Source organism: Pleurodeles waltl, unplaced genomic scaffold (genome assembly GCF_031143425.1).
Source record: "Pleurodeles waltl isolate 20211129_DDA unplaced genomic scaffold, aPleWal1.hap1.20221129 scaffold_37, whole genome shotgun sequence".
NCBI lineage: Eukaryota > Metazoa > Chordata > Amphibia > Caudata > Salamandridae > Pleurodeles > Pleurodeles waltl.
This window is the reverse complement of record NW_027150076.1, coordinates 9,796,154-9,815,577: the sequence shown is the minus strand read 5'-3', so window position 1 is coordinate 9,815,577 and position 19,424 is coordinate 9,796,154. Positions and strand designations below refer to the sequence as shown.

The following is a 19,424-nucleotide window of genomic DNA, read 5'->3' as shown; positions in this document are numbered from 1 at the left end:
TCTAAATTGGTTTAGGATTCTTATTTTTCTTGTGTTGTGTTTTCACCTTATTACTCTTAGATTGCTACATGAGTACTTAACACATTGCCCATAAATTAAGCCCGACTGCTTACCAGGGGGTTACCTTGACAAGGACTGTGATTATTATTAGACATGGTACTCACTCCGTACCAACGATAATCCAATTTTGTACAGGCACTTTTAAAATCCTACAAATATGTCTTCTTTTCTTCATTACAAATAGACAGTTTTTCCACCATCTGGTATTCAACATCTGGTATTTGAATGTTCCACATATTTGTAATTTTATCATTTTCTGTAATTCCTTCATCTTAGAATAACTGCACATTTTAACTCCTGAGTATATCCACATATGGGTCAATATTATTGTTGATGTACTTAAATTCTTGCCAAGTTTGCTGGATCTCCATAAATTATTTCTATGTCTGTTCAGTGATATTGTGAGTTCGCTGATGTTTTTGTAGGATTGATAATTGACTAATGCTGTTCAGACATTAACTGCAATGGTAGGTTTATTACTCTGTGTTTTAGCTGATTCCTTAATGCTGAAGAGTCAACAAAACTTTCCCACATTCACTGCAATGGTAGGTTTATTACTCTGTGTGTTCACTGATTCCTTAATGCTGAAGAGTCAATAAAACTCTCCCACATTCACTGCAATTCTATGTTTTTTCCTCTGTGTGTTAGCTTATGTTTTCGGAGAGATGATACAAAACTGAAGCTTTTCACACATTCGCTACATTTGAATGGTTTTTCTCCTGTGTGTATTATTTGATGTGACCTCAATGTTGCGGAACAATTAAAACTACTCTTGCATTCACTGCAATGGTACGGTTTTTCCCCTGTGTGTGTTCGCTGATGTTGTTTTAGGCTTGATAATAAACTAAAGCTCTTCTCACATTCGCTACATTTGAATGGCTTTTCCCCTGTGTGTGTTCGCTGATGATTCCTTAATGCTGAAGATTCACTAAAGCTACTTTCACATTCACTGCAATGGTGTGGTTTTTCCCCTGTGTGTTTTCGTTGATGGCTTTGTAAGTGTGATAACTGACTAAAGCTCTTCACACATTCACTGCACTTGAACGGCTTTTCCCCTGTGTGCGTTCGCTGATGAATCTTTAATGCTGAAAGGTGATTAAACTACTTTCACATTCACTGCATTTGAATGGCTTTTCCCCTGTGTGGGTTCGTTGATGGGTTTGTAAGTTTGATAACCGACTAAAGCTCTTCCCACACTCACTGCACTTGAACGGCTTTTCCCCTGTGTGCGTTCGCTGATGAATCTTTAATGCTGAAATGTGATTAAAACTACTTTCACATTCACTGCACTTGAATGGCTTTTCCCCTGTGTGTGTTTGCTGATGGCTTCGTAGGCCTGGTAACTGACTAAAGCTCTTCAGACATTCACTGCACTTGAATGGCTTTTGCCCTCTGTGTGTTTGCTGATGCTTTTTTAGGAGTGATAATCGACTAAAGCTCTTCACGCATTCAGTGCAATGGTATGGTTTTTCCCCTGTGTGTGTTTGCTGATGTCTTTGGAGATCTAAGAACCTAATAAAGCTCTTCACACATTCACTGCACCTAAATGGTTTTTCCCCTGTGTGTATTTGCAGATGACTTTGTAGGTTTGACAAATGCCTAAAGCTCTTCACACATTCACTGCACTTGAATGGCTTTTCCGCTGTGTGTGTTCGATGATGCTGTTTTAGGTGTGTTGAGTAACTAAAGCTACTTCCACATTCACTGCACTTGAATGGCTTTTCCACTGTGTGTGTTCGCTGATGGCCCTTTAGGTGTGTTGAGTGTCTAAAGCTACTTTCACATTCACTGCACTTGAATGGCCTTTCCCCTGTGTGTGTTCGCTGATGCTGTTTTAGGTATTTTGAGTGACTAAAGCTACTTCCACATTCACTGCACTTGAATGGCTTTTCCCCTGTGTGTGTTCACAGATGGTTTCGTAGGTTTTCTAATCGACTAAAGCTCTTCAAACATTCATTGCACCTGAATGGCTTTTCCCCTGTGTGTGTTCGCTGATGGCGTTTTAGCTGTGTTGAGTAACTAAAGCTACTTCCACATTCACTGCACTTGAATGGCTTTTCCCCTGTGTGGGTTTGTTGATGTTTTTTTTGGAATGATAATTCCCTAAAGCTTTTCACACATTCACCGCAATGGTATGTTTTTTCCCCAGTGTGTGTTTGTTTATGATCTTTTAGGAGTGCTGATTGACTGACGCTATTAACACATTCAGTGTAGTTTAATTTTTTTTCACATGTGTGCGTTTGCTGAGGGTGCTTTAGTTCTGATGACAAACAAAAGTTCTCGCTGCATGTGAATGTTTTTTCTTTCTTGGTTAGTGTCTCAGGATCTGTTATATATTTATATACATTCCATGTCTGTGTTTCCTGATGGGCCGACATGGCTGATAAAGCCCTCGTGTAATTCTCACATTGTCTGTATGTGTGTAGTATTTTGGACATTTGATTTCCTATTTAAATAAAGTAGAATAATTATTAAATTCTTATCATACGCAAAATATGTGTGAGGCTTCTTTGGGGGTGATTTTGACTTTAGTTTGGATAATGGTTTAGCACACTTGCGGGAAACATTCACCCCCCTTTTGGTCAGTGTAAATTGGGACAGCACTCTGTATTTTAGACAGCACAATTTTTCTTTCCTTTGCCCTTCAGTTGTCTGGCTCCATTGTGCCTTTCTCTGGTTTCTGTGGTTTTGACAGAAAGAGTTTAAAATACACGTAGAGGACTGAATAGTGGTGTATTGTCATTTTAGGAAACAGGGCACTGCTGTGAACACATCATACTGATCTCAAGATCAAACCTAGTATTGCACACGTGTTTACACATGAGGAAGTCTGTCAGAGTAGTTGCCTTAGTTTTCTAGAGGTCATTTCTTAGTCTTGTGGCATGGAGGTGCACAGCTCAGACTCACATTCACTGAAAGGCTCTTGACTGCTTCTTCCAGGATCCCTCAGTATTGTTCAGGTTCCTCTCTCGCCGACAGCACTGATGTTTTCCTGACATTATTTATGACACTTTTTTCAGATTTACAATATTATCTTCATTATTCCTTATCATTTTCTGCAATCAAGGCTTGTTTCCTGTTGATGTAAAGAGATTGAAAATCGCTAAATGGAAACGTAATGGAATGTGAATACACAGTGTTTATCTGGTTGTAAAAGTAATCTCTTCTTCATTATTTCTGAGACTTATCAAGGGACGTTTCACCGTACACAAATATTTAACTAAAAGTTCTGTTGAACACGTCACATCTTCTTTAGTTCAAAAAAGTGGACATTCACCAGTGTTCACAGAGTAACGTAGTAAAGAAAGGGCACTCACGACCACCCACATGCTTTGGGAAAATCTTTAGGAATATCACGTGGACAAGATTTCATTTAAACAAGAACAGATTGTGGAAACAGAGATGGATCAGGACAGGATGCTGTTTAGTTTGAGGAAGCATAGAAGAAAGGTAACTCTTGAGGAAGTATAAAATAAAGGAAACTCTTGAGGAAGTATTTAATAAGGGTATCTCTTCAGTGAGTACATAACAAAGGTAACTCTTCAGGATATATATAACAAAGGAAACTCTACAGAAATGATATAATAAAGATAATTCTTCTGAAAGTATATGACAAAGGGAACTCTTCAGGATGTATATAATGAAGGGCTCTCCAGGAAGTATATAACAAAGGAAACTCTTCAGGATGTATATAATAAAGGGCTCTTCAGGAAGTATATAACAAAGGTAACTCTTTAGGACATATATAATAAAGGGCTCTTCAGGACGTATATAACAAAGGTAACTCTTTCACACTCTTCTTTACAATCCTTTCCTGTTCACATTGGATCAGCTGGTGTGCCAACTCCTGTCTTTAAACTGTTGTTTGTTATCTTTGCTACTTTCCCAGTCACCCTAGGGTGGGTCATGCATTTCTGCTTTCTGCAAACCTGAAAGACTGGTGCATTTTTGTGAGTTAAGGTGGATTATCTATCGCAATAATATCCGTCCATCTGGCCCTGACACTAGGCAGCTTACACAGCCTAGCTCTGGCCCTGACACTTTACACAAACAAGACATTCTTTAGTTCTTCCTAAAGCAGATAGAGTTTGGATCCTGTTGCACCTTAAGCTTCAGCACCTTTCAGAATGAGGGATTCATTAAAATACCTACCTTTACATAATGGATGCAGACAAGGCACACACACAACAGCAATATCAGTCATTTAGCTCTTAATAGAGGGAATTAATCACAATCAATAATTGACCTGACATATCCCCGCAGCCAACAGTGGTGGTCATACTGAGGGCCTGATTTTGAGTTTGGAAGGCAGGTTACTCTGTCACAAATGCGACAGATATCCTGTCCGCCATAATACAATTCCCGTAGGGTATAGTGGGATATCTGTCATGTTTGTAACGGAGTAACCCCATCCACGAAGCTCATAATGTTGTCAGTTTAGTGCTGAGGAGGCTGCTCTGTGGCTGGAAGGGCATTTGGTAGAGCAGGAGGAAGGGTCCATTGTCCAAAGGTGATTGCAGCATTTCTACCCTTAGGCATTTCTTATAGCCAGGTTTACCTAATTTCCTTTATATCCCCTCACTCTCCCCACACACACACACACACTCTCCCATATCTGCATACTTACTCTACAGGGCTCACTGTTAGCCAAAGCAGAGGAACAACTCGATGCCTGCACAGAGCAAAAACCAGGTAATAGTCTGAAAGTCAAATGGCCATGGTTGGCAGTACGGTGATCACAAGCTTCTTTTTTAGAAGCTCGCCTGGAAGGTACGAATATAAAAGGTGTACAGGTAGGTGCTTATGAGATATAAACATAGGAGTTGCAAAGGGCGGTGCTTATGGGGTACAAACAGAGGAGGTGCACAGGTAAGTGCTTATAAGATACAATCAGAGGTGCACAGGTAGGTGCCTATGAGGTATCACCGGGAACAGTGCACAGGTAGGTGCTTGTGAGGTACAAACAGACTGGGTGCACAGGTAGATGCTGTCCTGCCATTTGATAAAGTGTTGTTTTGACCAATGACTTTGTGTTTCACCACTGCGCATATTAGTTGCTCAATGTTCACCAGTAGCACATGGTATGTTTTGTTCAGTTGAGCCGCCTATTGGCTTTGACATGGCATTAGCCATTACTTTCTGTATTCAGTTTAGCCGCCTATGGGCTTTGACATTGCATTAGTCAGTTGAGCCGCCTATGGGCTTTGACATTGCATTAGCCATTACATTCTGTATTCTGCCTATTGGCTTTGACATGCTGTATCCAGTCTAGCCGCCTATTGGCTTTGACATTGCATGCCTATTGACTTTGACATGATGTATTCAATTTAGCTGCCTATTGACTTTGACATGCTATTAGATATTCTGCCTATGGGCTTTGACATGATATTATATATTGCATTTTGTATTCAGCTTAACTGCCTAATGGCTTTGACATGATATTCAGCTCCGCTGCCTATTGGCTTTGACATGATATTATACATTGCATTTTGTATTCAGCTCAGCTGCCTATTGGCTTTGACATGATATTATACATTGCATTTTATATTCAGCTCAGCTGCCTATGGGCTTTGACATGATATAAGACATTGCATTTTGTATTCAGCTTAGATGCCTATTGGCTTTGACATGACACTAGACATTGCATTTGATATTTAGGTTAGCTGCCCATTGCCTTTAACGTGGAGTTAGACATTGCAGTTGAGAATAGTTCTGTATTTTTCCAAGCTGTGTTTTTGCACCAGAGAACCAAAATGTTTTGCTCTCACAGTAGACTAGACCTGATAAGAGAGAGTACATGGGCGTCGTTTCTCTTCCCTTGAGCTTGGGAACAGGAGTAGTCTTGGAGACCTGGCCAGTCTCCAAAAGGCTTGCTCAGTTTCCCAGGTCTGAGAGGAGGGGGCACACCTTTGTAACGAATGTAACAGGCTGCAGAGAGTCAGATTTGAATCTGCCGGACCTCGTGCTGGAGCTTGGCGCAGGCTGCCAGCAATCCCGTGTGGGTAGATGAATCTCTCTTTCTCGCGGCTGACAGGGATCCTCAGCTTGCAGACCTTAGAAAGATGAAGCTGTGAATAGTTCCCACACGGTGAAGTATTTGTTTTGCTTTGCATTCAATATCTTATAAATATAACCTGCTGTGTATATTGCAAACTGATATATTTTGTTTGATTAACGCGGACTGGAAAGCTACTAATTCGTCATTCATATAACAACAATAAAAGTCTTCTTTGACCTCAGAAGTGCATTTCTGTTGTGTTATGTTAGTGCTTAGAAACTAAATAAGAGGAAAGCACTACAGATGCGTATGAGGTACCAACAGAAGAAGTGCACAAGTAGTGTGCCATGACAGCACAACCGGTTTAGTCTTCTGTAGTGATAAATTCCAATGGGTTCTAGGACTTGCAATCTTTTATTACTATATTTAACTTGGGTGCTGTACAGACAAACCATGGAAAGTAACACATAATGCTCACTTGTGTCTTTAATCAAATTGAGAAATAGCAACACTGAAAACTTGAGAAAATCTGAATTCTGAGCATTCACGCAATGTGTGTCATGGGAAGTTCATCCTGGGTCGAGAACATAATCAGACTACAGAAAAGAAAGTGAGAAGAGAAAAGGGGGGAAGGGAGTCAAAGGAGAAAAGAAGCCCAGCATCTCCTAGGGTGCAGTCTTAAAAAAAAAGATCAAATACAGAAGTTAGTCAAGAGGCGTTGTTTGAACTCTGATTTTAACACTTTCAGGAGAAACTGGGTCGGAAATGAACCGTTAGTGGGTCCCAAATACTCGGAGCAGTATCAGCAAGGGATCTTTTGATGTTGCGGGGACACTTAACATATTAAAAACAGGACTCCTCTTGGCAAGGCAAGAGCAGGTTTACTGTTGCAGCAGAAAGAGTAGCTATCCCCACACAGGTAGACAGCTAATCTCAAATGGCTGCTCACAGGCAGCTGCTTATATAGTTACATGGACAACGGCTTCTCGCAGGCAGCCACTTATATAGTTACATGAACAATGCGTCCTACAGAAGGTTAATAATAGATTACTGAAGAGTCACATATTTGTTACAAAAACATCACATCACCTGTGTCCTCAAAGTCCTAGCCTTTTCTCTACACATTCTTCATTGTAATTCTAACAATGCTTAACAAACCATTTATTTGCTTCTTTCATGTGCACGCGTGTTTGTGTTTTATTGTTCTGCTACCAAGACTTCTTATCAGATTCGGTGTACTCTTGGCTTACTCTATCTCCTGCTCTTTTTCCTTCAGTCACGTTTCCAATTTACCAAAAACAAAGAATACATGCCTGTATGCTGTGACCATAAATTCCTCAAAGCTTGCAAACAGGTTTCCTTTAACTAAGACCTTGCTGATCATCCACTCTGTTTTCCAGTGAACTCTTCACCTGTCTTGCATCATTGTGGAACTTAGGCCTGCACTGTTCTTTCACCACGTATAGCTCTGTAACGCTCTCTACTAATGTCTGTGATGGCGCACCTTCTTCACACACATTTTGTTTCCTCTCTAACACTGGGTACATGTCTGTCAAATAAGGGAACGTGAAAAAGAGATTTACAACTTGAGTTCTAATCTTGTTGGACAGCTCAGGCCTTCATGAAGAGATGGCGGTGAGTTTATTTACAGAGACAGTGAGGGAGACAATATGCTGATCACCCACGTTGCACAAGGCATCCATGACCTGGGAGAGGACTGTGGTTGGAGAATGTTACCTGTTAGATTCAAAGCAACAAATTCAAAGAGAGCAGCCGAATGCCAAAAATTCAACCCCGGAAAGCATTTTCACGAGTCGGGGCACAAGAGTGGGTATGTTTACATTTTGGCTCTATGCTTTTCACAACTGATTCCAGGATACTGCCTTTCCTATACATCTAGTTGTGCACGTTATGAAGTGCAACTACTAGGAGGGAGGTTATGTTAAGAGTAGAAAATATAAAACGAGCAAGTAGGGAAAGTGAGAAATCCCCAGAAATGAATAAAATACAGAAGTGAGTAGGACATAGGAAGTCAGAGCACGTGATCAAGAAACAGAAATCAAAAGGAAAAATATAAGAGAACAGGAAATTAATTTGGACGATATTCATAAGAATCTTGGAACAGGAAGATTTTCCGTTCTTTTTTTAATGTTACTGGACAGAATGTGTTCACTGAGCTGGTAAAAGGGAGTTTCAGAATCTTGTGTTGCCAAGAAATTCTGAGTCATTGACTGCTCTTTCGCCGTGATACATTTTCAACTACTGTGTATGATAAATGGGCGCAGCTTTGTGCAGTTTTGTGGATGTTCTAAGCTGTCACTAATTTGGCTCCAGCTTCATTAAATTCCTCTTTACAACCATACAGTCGTACCCCATGGCAAGGATAAGGATCAAGGAGATTTGTTTGCACCCGTTAAGATTTGACTGTATGGGGGGCGTGGCCAAGCAAAATGGCTAGCGGGATACGCTTCTAGGAAGCTCTGCGCCACCACGGACTAATCCTGCGGAATCCAGCCATGTCTGCCTTGCAAAGGCCCAAACTGGGGTGGCATGGTGGGCAAAAAAAACGATGGATTAAACCTAGAACTTTGTGACTGGGGGTGAATGCTTGCATTGTTCAGCATTCCGTCCATCATCAGTTTTTTTATTTTTTTGCTTTTCTCACCCTAAGTGGGAAGGGTATACCCACACGTGGGTCCCATGCTCACTGCGCCACTGTATTCAAGCCAGCCTAGCTGATGAAGGGTCATACCCTGAAACTGGTCCCAGGATGCTTGTTTCTGGGCCAGGGAAGACCTGGCCTGGCAGTTCGGGCTGGACTGTTCCCATGGGGAACAGGATCAAGACTAATTTGCATATAGCTGGATCCAAATTTGGTTGGCATGGTGGGCAAACAAATGATGGATTAAACACAGATCGTTGTGACTGGGGGTGAATGTTTGCATTGTTCAGCATTTCGTCCACCATCTGTTTTTTTTTTTTGCTTCTGCCTTGCGAGGGGTACTTCTTGCGTGTGCCCTCATACACGGCCTTTCCATCTGGGTCATTGTCGGCCCCTGAGTGGTGCCCTGCGGTCCAGCGACATAGCTGGGTCTGCAGCGGTCGCCAGGTGGTCCCCGACATGGAGGGTGGTCACCCCGGGCACTGTTGGGGGCAGTGCAGTGCCTACCAGATGGGTGGAGTCTAGACGAGGTGGCCTGTGAGCTCAGAGGCCCGATATTGTAGATTGTGCCCCTCCTCACCTATTAAGATGCCGGTGCTGCGTTGGGCCAGTCTTGGTGGGTAGGCGGGCCTTGCGGGAGGTGAGTGAGGGTGTTGCTGTGGCTGATGCATGCTACGAGCAGGAGCGAGTGGAGGTGCTGAGGGGCGGGTGTCGTGGCAGTGGTCCATCCGCCTTGGAGTGGTGCTCTGCTGGGTTGGAGCTGCCAGAGGGGTGGCCTGGACTGCTTGTGCCCTGCTGGAGAGAGACCGTGGGCCTATGGAGGCACCCAGTGAGTGGTAGAACAGAGGACTGGGGGCCGCTTGGTTTGAACTGAGACATCTCAGAGGGGTCCACCCCCCCCCCCCTTATGCATATGGGACGAAGCGAGGAGCATTGGCCCAACTTGGCAAGGCAGCAAATTAATGGACACTGGTGAGTGACTGATGGGTGCCTGGGCCCCAGGGGATACTACTGAATAAATACTACAGTGATCTCAATATTTAGCTTTGTGGGTGACGTGTGGTTTGCGGTGAGGCCCAGGGACTGTGGGGCCACTCTGCAGGAACCACTGGAGGAGACTTACTTGTGGCTGAGTGGGGGGTGGCTCCTGGCCATCCTGCTCCCCCCCCCCCAATTGGTACTGATGGGCCAAAAGAAGCAGGTGGCCCCTTTACATGGGAACACCATGGAACATTATACCACCTCTGCCCCTCTCTCACAGCGCTAAACAGGAAATGCTGGGCAGAGGGAGGAAGATGATGCAGGGTGCCTGTGAAGGAGCCATCCCAGGCTGAACTCCTTGCCACCATACAGGGCTCCAGGGTGGCTCTGAAGGGGAAAATATCCGTGCCCTTGGAGGTGAATCACCTTCAGGAAGACCTTAGAAAGGTGGAGAAGGGCTCAAATTGTGGAGCTGCAGACAGAGGTGGCCATGTTGTGCAAGCAACTGGCGCAGGTTACATTGAGATCCGGAAAGCTGGAGGCCAGGGTTGAGGATGCTGAAGGCAGATTGAGACGGAATAATGTCCGCCTTCTCAGGTTCCCGAAGAGAGAGGAGGGCTGTACTGAGCAGGCCTTTGTGGATCGATGGATCAGGGATGTGCTGTGACCTGTGGGGTTATCCTCTGTGTTCATCATAGAACATACCCACATGGCACTGGTTGTCCCTATAAAAGCCTGGGGTGCCTCCCCGGGCAGTCATTTTTCAGATCCTAAACTCCTGAGATTGAGACTGTGTCATAAGGGCAGCCTGTGAAACCAATAATGCTGTTTTTGAAAATCACAAGCTTTCTATCTGGACTACACTAATTAAGCACAAAACTCGAGGAAGAGCTTCTTGGGAGGTGAAAGCCAAGCTTATATCCATGGGCGTGAGGTATATGTTGCTGTACCCTGCATGCCTGTGGGTCTTTTCTGGGGGCAAGTCCCACTTTTTTGACCATCCAGAAGAGGTCTGGAGGTGGCTTGAACTGTGGGATAAGGCACCACCTAGGGTTCCGGGTCGGGCCTCCTTGGGATCCGAGCAGGTGTACAACATTAACAAGATGGGAACTTCGCTGACCTCGGCCGGGGAGGACCATCTCAGGATTGAGGTACAAAAGGATGGAACAATGGCTGTGGTCTGTCTGAATCCTGCTCTGGAACTGGTGAGAGTGGTACGGGAGCCAGAATCGGGGACGCCCATGTGTGAAGATGCTGGATGAGGCCTGCATTGCGGACAATTTTTCTACTGTTATTGACGCTGGGCAGGGGTTGACGCAGACTGGGCACTTGTTGCCTAGCCCTATTACCTCAATGAGTGTACTCATTGTGTTCCTAGATTCAGGAATTACTACAATGCAGACACTGTGTAATCCGCATCCGGGGTCGGGGATGCTACCTCCATGGTTGTGGTAGGTTTAGTTTATGGGGGTTGGGGATATAGGCTGTTAGTCCTGGCAGCATATCTACACATGGATCTACAGTATGTATTGTTCTTTTTGTTATACTGTCTATCCGGGGTGAGCAGGGGTGTTGGGTTGTTTATAACTGTGCATGCTTACTTTTATTGCAGTTCAAAGGACAATGGAAAACCTCGGTCATGGGAGAATTACTCCTACCCCATAAACAGGAGAGGCTTACAGGGGGGATACACAATGGTCCTATGCCTAGGCTGGTAAATATAGTGTTGTGGAATGTCAGGGGGTTAAATAATTATTTCAGGCACTACAGGGTGCACTCCTTTATTCAATGTCATAAGACACAGATAGCATGCTTACAGGAAACACATATACTGGATGACAAAGCTCAGAAACTAGCTAAGAAGTGGCAGGGACAGTTGTACACCACATCATATTCCTCCTATGCATGGGGAGTGGCAGTGTGGGTGGCACTGGGGGTCCCATTCCACACATCTTATAGTGAGGCTGATGTGGAGTGTAGGTATTTGTTACTTCAGAGGACACTGGATGTGGAGCCTATCACACAATTAAACACCTATGCTCCCAACAGAGATGATTGTTCGTTTTTTGACAATATTTTGGAGATGTTTGGAGCTAGTTTAAGCTCTCCTGTTATTTGAGTGGGTGATTTTAACTGCATCATAGATGGGGCGAAGGACCGACATCCTCCACGCTGGGGCGCTAAGTCAATGATGGTACGTTCACTTACTTCTGTTTTGAACAATTTTGGCTTATGGGATGGCTGGAGGTGGTTGCATCCAGAGGGTAAGGAATATACATACCACCCAAAGACGCACAAAACATATGGACCAATGTTTACTGGGAGACCTGAACTATTCTCGGTTGGTGGGGGTGACACACTTATTTCGCCCCGGTCTTCTTCCCATCCAACACCTCCTTCACAAAACTCAAGTGATCTCTCAGTTCAAGACCTTGAAGATATCGGCCTGTTAAGAAATCTATCCAACACTGACAAACCTGACTTACCCCTCTCCTTGATAGCACAAGATCTAGATTTATACATTAACAAATACCATCCTTCTGACCTGCGACCTAAATCTACCTTTACCCCTATTCTTCTGGCAGGCAATTCTATTGACCTCTTTTCAACAGCTGTCTTGAGGGACCTGGACCGAGAGTATAAACACTATAGTGACAAACGAAAATATTCCCGTCCCAATATTACCAAAAACCAAGCACAAGCCCTCAAATTACTGAGTAAAAATAATCAAATCATCATTAAAGAGGCTGACAAGAGCGGAAATATAGTAGTCCTCAACACCTATGACTACTTGCAGGAAGCCTATCGGCATCTTCAGGATAAGAAATGCTACAAACCTCTTTCACACAACCCAACAGCTGAAATCCAACATAGGCTATTTGATCTTTTGGAGCACTGGCATTCTCTCCATATTCTTTCTAGTAGAGAAAAAAGTGCCTTATACTTACAATTTCCAACTATCCCTACCCTATATCTTCTACCAAAAATACACAAAAAAGGTCACCCACCCAAAGGTCGACCAATAATATCAGGCATCAACTCTATCTGTTCACAACTGGGCACCCTAATCGATAAGGAACTGCAGCCTTTATGACAAATTTACCCTCCTTTGTTAGAGATACCAAAGATATTTTACAAAAGCTACAAAACATCGATTGGCAATCTGACTCCTTTCTGGTTACCATTGACGTTGTCAGCCTCTATACTTCTATAAAACATAGTGGCGGCCTAGAAGCTGTTAGAAGATGCCTTTCCACAAAATCAGTGAAGTATCTGGAACGTAATTTGATGATTATGGAAATGTTGCAATTTTGTTTAGAAAATAACTATTTTCTATTTGACGGCAAGTTCTACTTACAACTCCAAGGGACTGCGATGGGGCAAAATGTGCCCCACCATACGCCTGCATTCTGATGGTGCAGTAGAAAACCACTCGCTACGGGATGATCTAACTGAACATCTTTCTCAACATATCATCTTTTGGGGTCGTTACATTGACGACATCTTGTTAATTTGGCAAGGTCCAAAGGGTCTCCTTAATCAATTCTTACAGTCATTAGTGCCCAACAAATGGGGCATCGACATCACTTATCACATCTCTAACTCATCAGTAGAATACCTGGACCTTCTGATCTTTATAAAAGATGACAAGTTACAGACAAAATTATTTCGGAAAACAACAGCAGCAAATTCAATTCTTCATGCTACCAGCTGTCACCCCTCAAGTACCATCCGGAATATTACTCAGGGTGAATATAAAAGAGCCAGATTGAATTGCACTACCAAAACAGATTACAACAACATCTCCACCCAAATGACTGAGAGACTAACTTCCAGGGGGTACAATCACCAATCACTTAACGCTACTAAGGATAAACTACGTGACATGGACCGCATCAAGCTACTAAACAAATCCCATACAGTCAATACAAAGCCTGCTATCCAGTTTATTACTGAATTTCACAATGGCCATCATTTGATTCGGAAACTCCTTCGCAAACATTGGTACCTTCTACAAAATAACCCCTCCATTAATCAACACATAACACATTTTCCACAAATAGGCTTCGACGGGCTCCCAATCTAAGAGACACACTCTGCTCATCATTTTTTCAAAATCAGTCTCCAACATCTTTGTTACCTCCAAAACCAAAGGGCTTTTACACATGCAGCAAATGTTCAATCTGTAAGTGGGGTCTCTCAAAAACCACAACAATTACTATCAATGACCAATGTTTCCATATCAATGACTTCATAAATTGTGAAATCTCGAATGTTGTCTATATAATATGGTGCCCATGCCACCAAGCCTATATAGGCAGTACCATCCGCCCTCTCAAAATAAGAATCCAAGAACACTACCGCAATATTCCAAACTGGACATGAAAGCACCACTTGTTGAACATTTCACAGAATTTCATTCCCATGAACGCAATTTCACATTCTGTGGTCTTCGACGAATCAGATTAACCCCTCGAGGTGGCATTACTCCATTACGCCTGCGCAAGGAGGAAAGCAGACTTATAATCCGATACGATACAGTTAATCATGGACTTAACAAAGACTATGAGTGGCACTATTGGCTATTGTAAAACTGAGACACCCAGTAACATTGTCATCTGGAGTGCTTTGTAATAATGTACCAAGTTTGTTTTAAAATTTGTGTAATGTTCTTTCTTTCTGTCGACGTACCATTGGTTTCTCACATGGTTACTATATTTATTCTGTTCTTATCTCTCATGTCTCACCTTCCTTAGGTTGTTAGGGCAATACCATAATTCACAGTATCAACATTCATTTTCTTTTACTTGTATTCATTTTTCTTCTTTTTCTTCTTCTCTTTATTTCTTAATCTTTTTATTCACCAAACCGGATCAATAATTATAAAATAGACCTTTGATTTATTAGGTCTTAGTAACTCATTCAACATTCCCTGTCCTTTTCTTTGGACGTAATACACATTTATTGTTTGTGCAAAGATGGCGCCGTCCTTGGTTACTACCAAGATGGCGCCACCGACGTCGCATGTGCCGGAAGAATTGAAGTCCCTTCTCTTTGTCCATACCCGATAGTCTATATCGAGGTAGGACAACCCAATACATCATACCGGTCGCGTATAAAGACGCGAGCTGAAATCGGCGCGCTGCCATTTTTCGAGATATTTTTCAGGCGACGGACGTAAATATGTGGTATTGAATAGAAACATAAAAAATAAACGGGTGAGTCTTTACCGCAAGGGTCTTTCTTTATGAGAAAACGTTTGGCATTTTTTCACTTAACGATCCAATAGATGTTTACCTTTCCGACGTAAACAGCATTCTTTAGTTCTGAAATCTATTGCGGATATAAAATGGGTGGCTGTTCATTATTCTGGTCTCCTCCGGGCAAAACTATTGGTACTTATCTTTATCTATTTCTCTTTGACAATTTTTTTAACTCTGATTCTTTTGCCTTTTTCTTTCTTTTTTTTTCTCCTTTTTTCCTTTTCTCTTGAGCCTAGATTGCAATCTTTATTGTGCTGTACTCCCTATTTAAACAGATATCATTACTTTTTATATATATCTTTAATATTAGACATAACTCAGCCAAAAAGGTTTTTTCTTTGATTGTTTACTCATGCTTAACCTAATTATATCAGTCACATGATGTTACATGCATATACTTATATTTCAGGCTAAACTGCTGCATTATTACTCATATTATCGACTGTTTTTTGGCTATCTGAACACCAAATTACTTAGAATGGTATGGTTTTTCTCCTTCTTTTTCTTTTCTTTTGTGTACAGTAACATTTTCTGTTCTCAATCACAATTCTTCCTTGGGTGCAATGTAATAATATCTCTCTTCGAAAGCATGTGCTCTTTCTCACAAATTAGCCAATTCAGGTAATTTAAAAACTGACCCTTGATCATCTCTATTTTTCCTAAAGGATATTCGAATTGGTCGCCACTAATTTATACTCAATCTTTTGGTTACCCCTATTCTATCCCTAGTTCTTCTATCACCCGGCACAGGCCTCCTCTTTTTGGCTTTTTTTGACTTTGAGAAGCATGATTTTGGACAGCATGACCTCTTTTCACGGGTTCATCAGGGCCTTTATTCTTAGGAATCTTTCGGGATTTCTCTGGCACAGTCCTTTGGCTTCCCTTCACCGTTTTCAATATAACTACACTCGTTTTCACTATTGTCTTTAGTCTTATGACATTTTTTTCTTTTCCCCAGCCTTGAGAAAGCCCTGGCCTACGCACCTGTGGGGCGAAACACGTGTTGGCTGGCCTAATTCATATATTCTCTTGGACCTTTGAGTGTCTGCGTTTCTACCGCGAGTTGAATGTCTTCCTAAAATAAAATTGAAATTGGAGCAACATTGGTATTGACTATAGCCTTGTTGATGAATGCTACATGTCCCTAGACATTTTGATTCTGAGAAATAATAACTGTATCCACACAGTGGGACCTCACCACCTTTTTGAATTGTGCTTTCCCATGGAGGACTAGGGTCCAAGGTCCTCTGGTGAAGTTCCTACGCTTTACAATACTAATCGGCATTTGTATACAGGGAGTTTTGTGTTTTTTTGGACCCCCCTTCCCTCTATTGGAATAAATGGAGTAATTTGGGGGCTGGTCCATGAAGACCAATGTGGTTTCATACCGGGCTGCAGTACGTCCTTTAACTTTCAACGATTAACTCATGTTTTGCATGAAACCATGGACGAGGCGCAAGATCTGGCGTTGGTGTCATTAGACCTTGAAAAGGCTTTCGATATTGTGGAGTGGGAATTTCTGATGGCTGTATTACAAGGAATGGGGTTTGGCCCCAAGTTTTGCCCCTGGGTGCGTTTGCTTTACACCAAGCCCATTGTGCGTGTTTGAGTGGGGATTGAACTTTTGGATTCCCGGGTGGTGGGTAGGGGCACCCAACAGAGGTGTCCCCCATTGCCCCTTCTTTTTGCCTTGGCAGTGGAGTCATCACCCTGCTGCTTTGTAGGGAGACGGATGCCTGGGGGATTTGGGTGAGCTGCTCTACCCTAATAATTTTGCTCTACACGGATGATGCACTGGTATACCTCAGGTCACTGGATAAATCTGTGCCCTGTTACTGCAAATGTTGACAGAGTTTGGGGTCACCTCGGGCCTTCGGGTGAATACACAGAAATCACTTTTGTTTCCCCCAGGTTAACTTAGCAGTAAATCACTGGACAGCCAGCCAGAGGTGGGACTTCGTTGTGAGCTTGAGAGCTTCTGGTATTTAGGAATCGGGGTCACTGACACTGAGGCGGCACATGTGATTCAGAACATAGAGAAGGTTGTGACCTTTTTGAGGGGATGCTTGGCACTGACCCACTAGCCAGGTTAAGAGGGTACTTTGTCGAGCCCCATTTGACAGGCAGTTGAAGCAATAGAAGATCATATGTCCATGGAACAATGGAGAGCGGGGGGTTGCTTGGTGGTAGGGGATTTATATCCCAATGAGTCTTTCTTTTCATTTCAGGAAGCGTGGGAGGCATTTGCACTGGGCCAGGGTCATGTTTTACATTATGCAACACTTGAGAGTGTTGTGAGGGAGGTGTGGCGGAATTACCCGGCAGCTCCAAAGACATCCAGAGCATTAAGTGGGCTGGGGAGAGGGGGGGCATTCAATTACTTTATTCTATAGGGCTTTCCGGGAGGATGCAAGAAGGAAGCCCTGTGTTGCACGTCAAGCATGTGAGTGGGAACTTGGGAGGATGCTGACTGGACTACAACATTGTCATTGGTATGCACTGTATCCTGCAATAACAGAAACAACTCCCGCATTGTAACTTTGTGCATCGGACATATGTAACACCATATCGCCTGATCAAGATTGATCCCACCAGGGGAGCTAGCTGCACCCGCTGTGGTACACAGGATGCTTCCATTCTTCATTTGGCATGGTTCTGTGAGGGGGTGCAGCGTTTCTGAAGAGGGGTGGTCCATAAGATTGTGGAGACTACGGGCATAGAGATTGCACTGACACCACTGGCTTGCATACTTGGAGTAGTGGGTACACCTAAAGGGTGGAAGATTCTGCATACATCGGCACAGCTGGCTCTTTTGTTAGTGAAACGTAGGGTGGCCATAGGCTGGATGAGCGCCAGGATACCTCTGGTCGATCAATGGTTATGGGATCTCCTGGAGTGGGGAGTAGCGGAGGAACAACATATGCGGTCAGCACATGCAGACAGTAGGGCCAAAATGGACTTGGAGGCCTGCTGTCAATTACTTGATCAATTTACGCAGGGTGAAGCTTTGAGTTCTACAGCCAACACTGACATAGAGGATTGATGGTGGTGGGTAGGCTGCTAACTGTTATGAATAAGACAACCAACTGTGTTTAGCATGAATTCTGCAGGAAGCTGGCATAGTGTTAGTGTGTGGTGGGTACCTATGGTACTTATACCAGGTCCAGGTATCCCCTATTAGTGAAGTGTAGGCAGTGTCTAGAAAACAGGCTCTCTAGAGGTAGCTGTGGATGAGCAGCCAAGGATTATCCAGAAGACATGCAAAGCTCATGCAAAACCACTGTAGTCACACAGCACTTACACACAAGAAAGAAAACACTCAGTTGTAAAAAAATAAAGGTACTTTATTTTTGGAACACAATACCACAAATTACTAGAATGGCAACCCTCCAATAGGAGTTAAGTAATACACTAAATATATACACTAGTCCTAACAATCAGAAATTGGCATAGAAAAGGTAGGAAAACAGTACAAATAGCAGTAACCAATAGTGACCCTAGGGAGAGCACAAACCATATACTAAAAAATGTAATGCGAACACAGGACTCTTACCTAGGTCAGTGGAATGTGTAGAGGGGAGCAGGGAGTATTAGAAAACCACAGAGGTAAGTAACACAGTACCCCCCAGCGACCAGGAAAGCACGAGTAAATCACTGGAACTCCAACAAACCACCCAAAAGAAGGAAAAGAAGACACCCAGACAAGACTGCAAGAAAACCAGCAGTGGATTCCTGAAGAGAGAAGACCTGTGGAGAGAGGGGACCAAGTCCAAGATTCACAGTGGAGTCCAGGAGGAGTAGGAGATACTACCCACCCAGCTGTACTTGCTGGAGTTAGTCGACGGTGATGAAGATGTATTGCTACATACACTACGTGCATGTGGCAGCACTACGTGCAATGTAAACAGTGGTGCAGAGTGTGGACCATTGGCCTCTGCTTTCATTGGCCTTCGCTTCCATTTTGGTTCACGACTCCATTTTGTCGAGTCTGGTTCGATGCGTAAGGCACTGTTCTGTGTTTTTCCACAAGCTTCGGCAAGCTGAAGGGTGGGGTGTTTTTCTGCTCAACTTCGCTCCATCTGCCTGGTACGAAGGGCGCTATTTACATTCCACGAGCTATCAGTTAGAACAACAGGGGGATGCGCCTGTACACAAGGAGGAATGCAAGCTTCACCTTGGAGTCCTCTCCTGGGAACTTGGCCCGTTCTGAGGCGACGTCTCGAAGGGTGAACAAGGTACTGCCGATTGCACAATTTGTAAAGGAGGGGGTCTTTTTCTAGAAAAGACTCCTGGGCGTTAGTAAATACTATAAAAGTTGGGGGCCTGGATGGGCTGGTTTAGGAACTCTCTTCTGGGTTGGACGCAACACCAGGAGGACTGATTGTCTCGAACAGAGGCTCCCTGTGCCAGCTGATTTGGGTTCCCCAGCTTTGTGTACGGCGGAGGGATGCAGACGCTC

General features: G+C 43.4%; 1 pseudogene; it reads right to left on the bottom strand.

Annotated features, from left to right (window-relative positions):
• Positions 1–406: 406 nt before the first annotated feature.
• Positions 407–3,155, bottom strand: LOC138276100 (zinc finger protein 271-like; annotated as a pseudogene).
• Between the last annotated feature and the right edge of the window lie 16,269 nt (positions 3,156–19,424).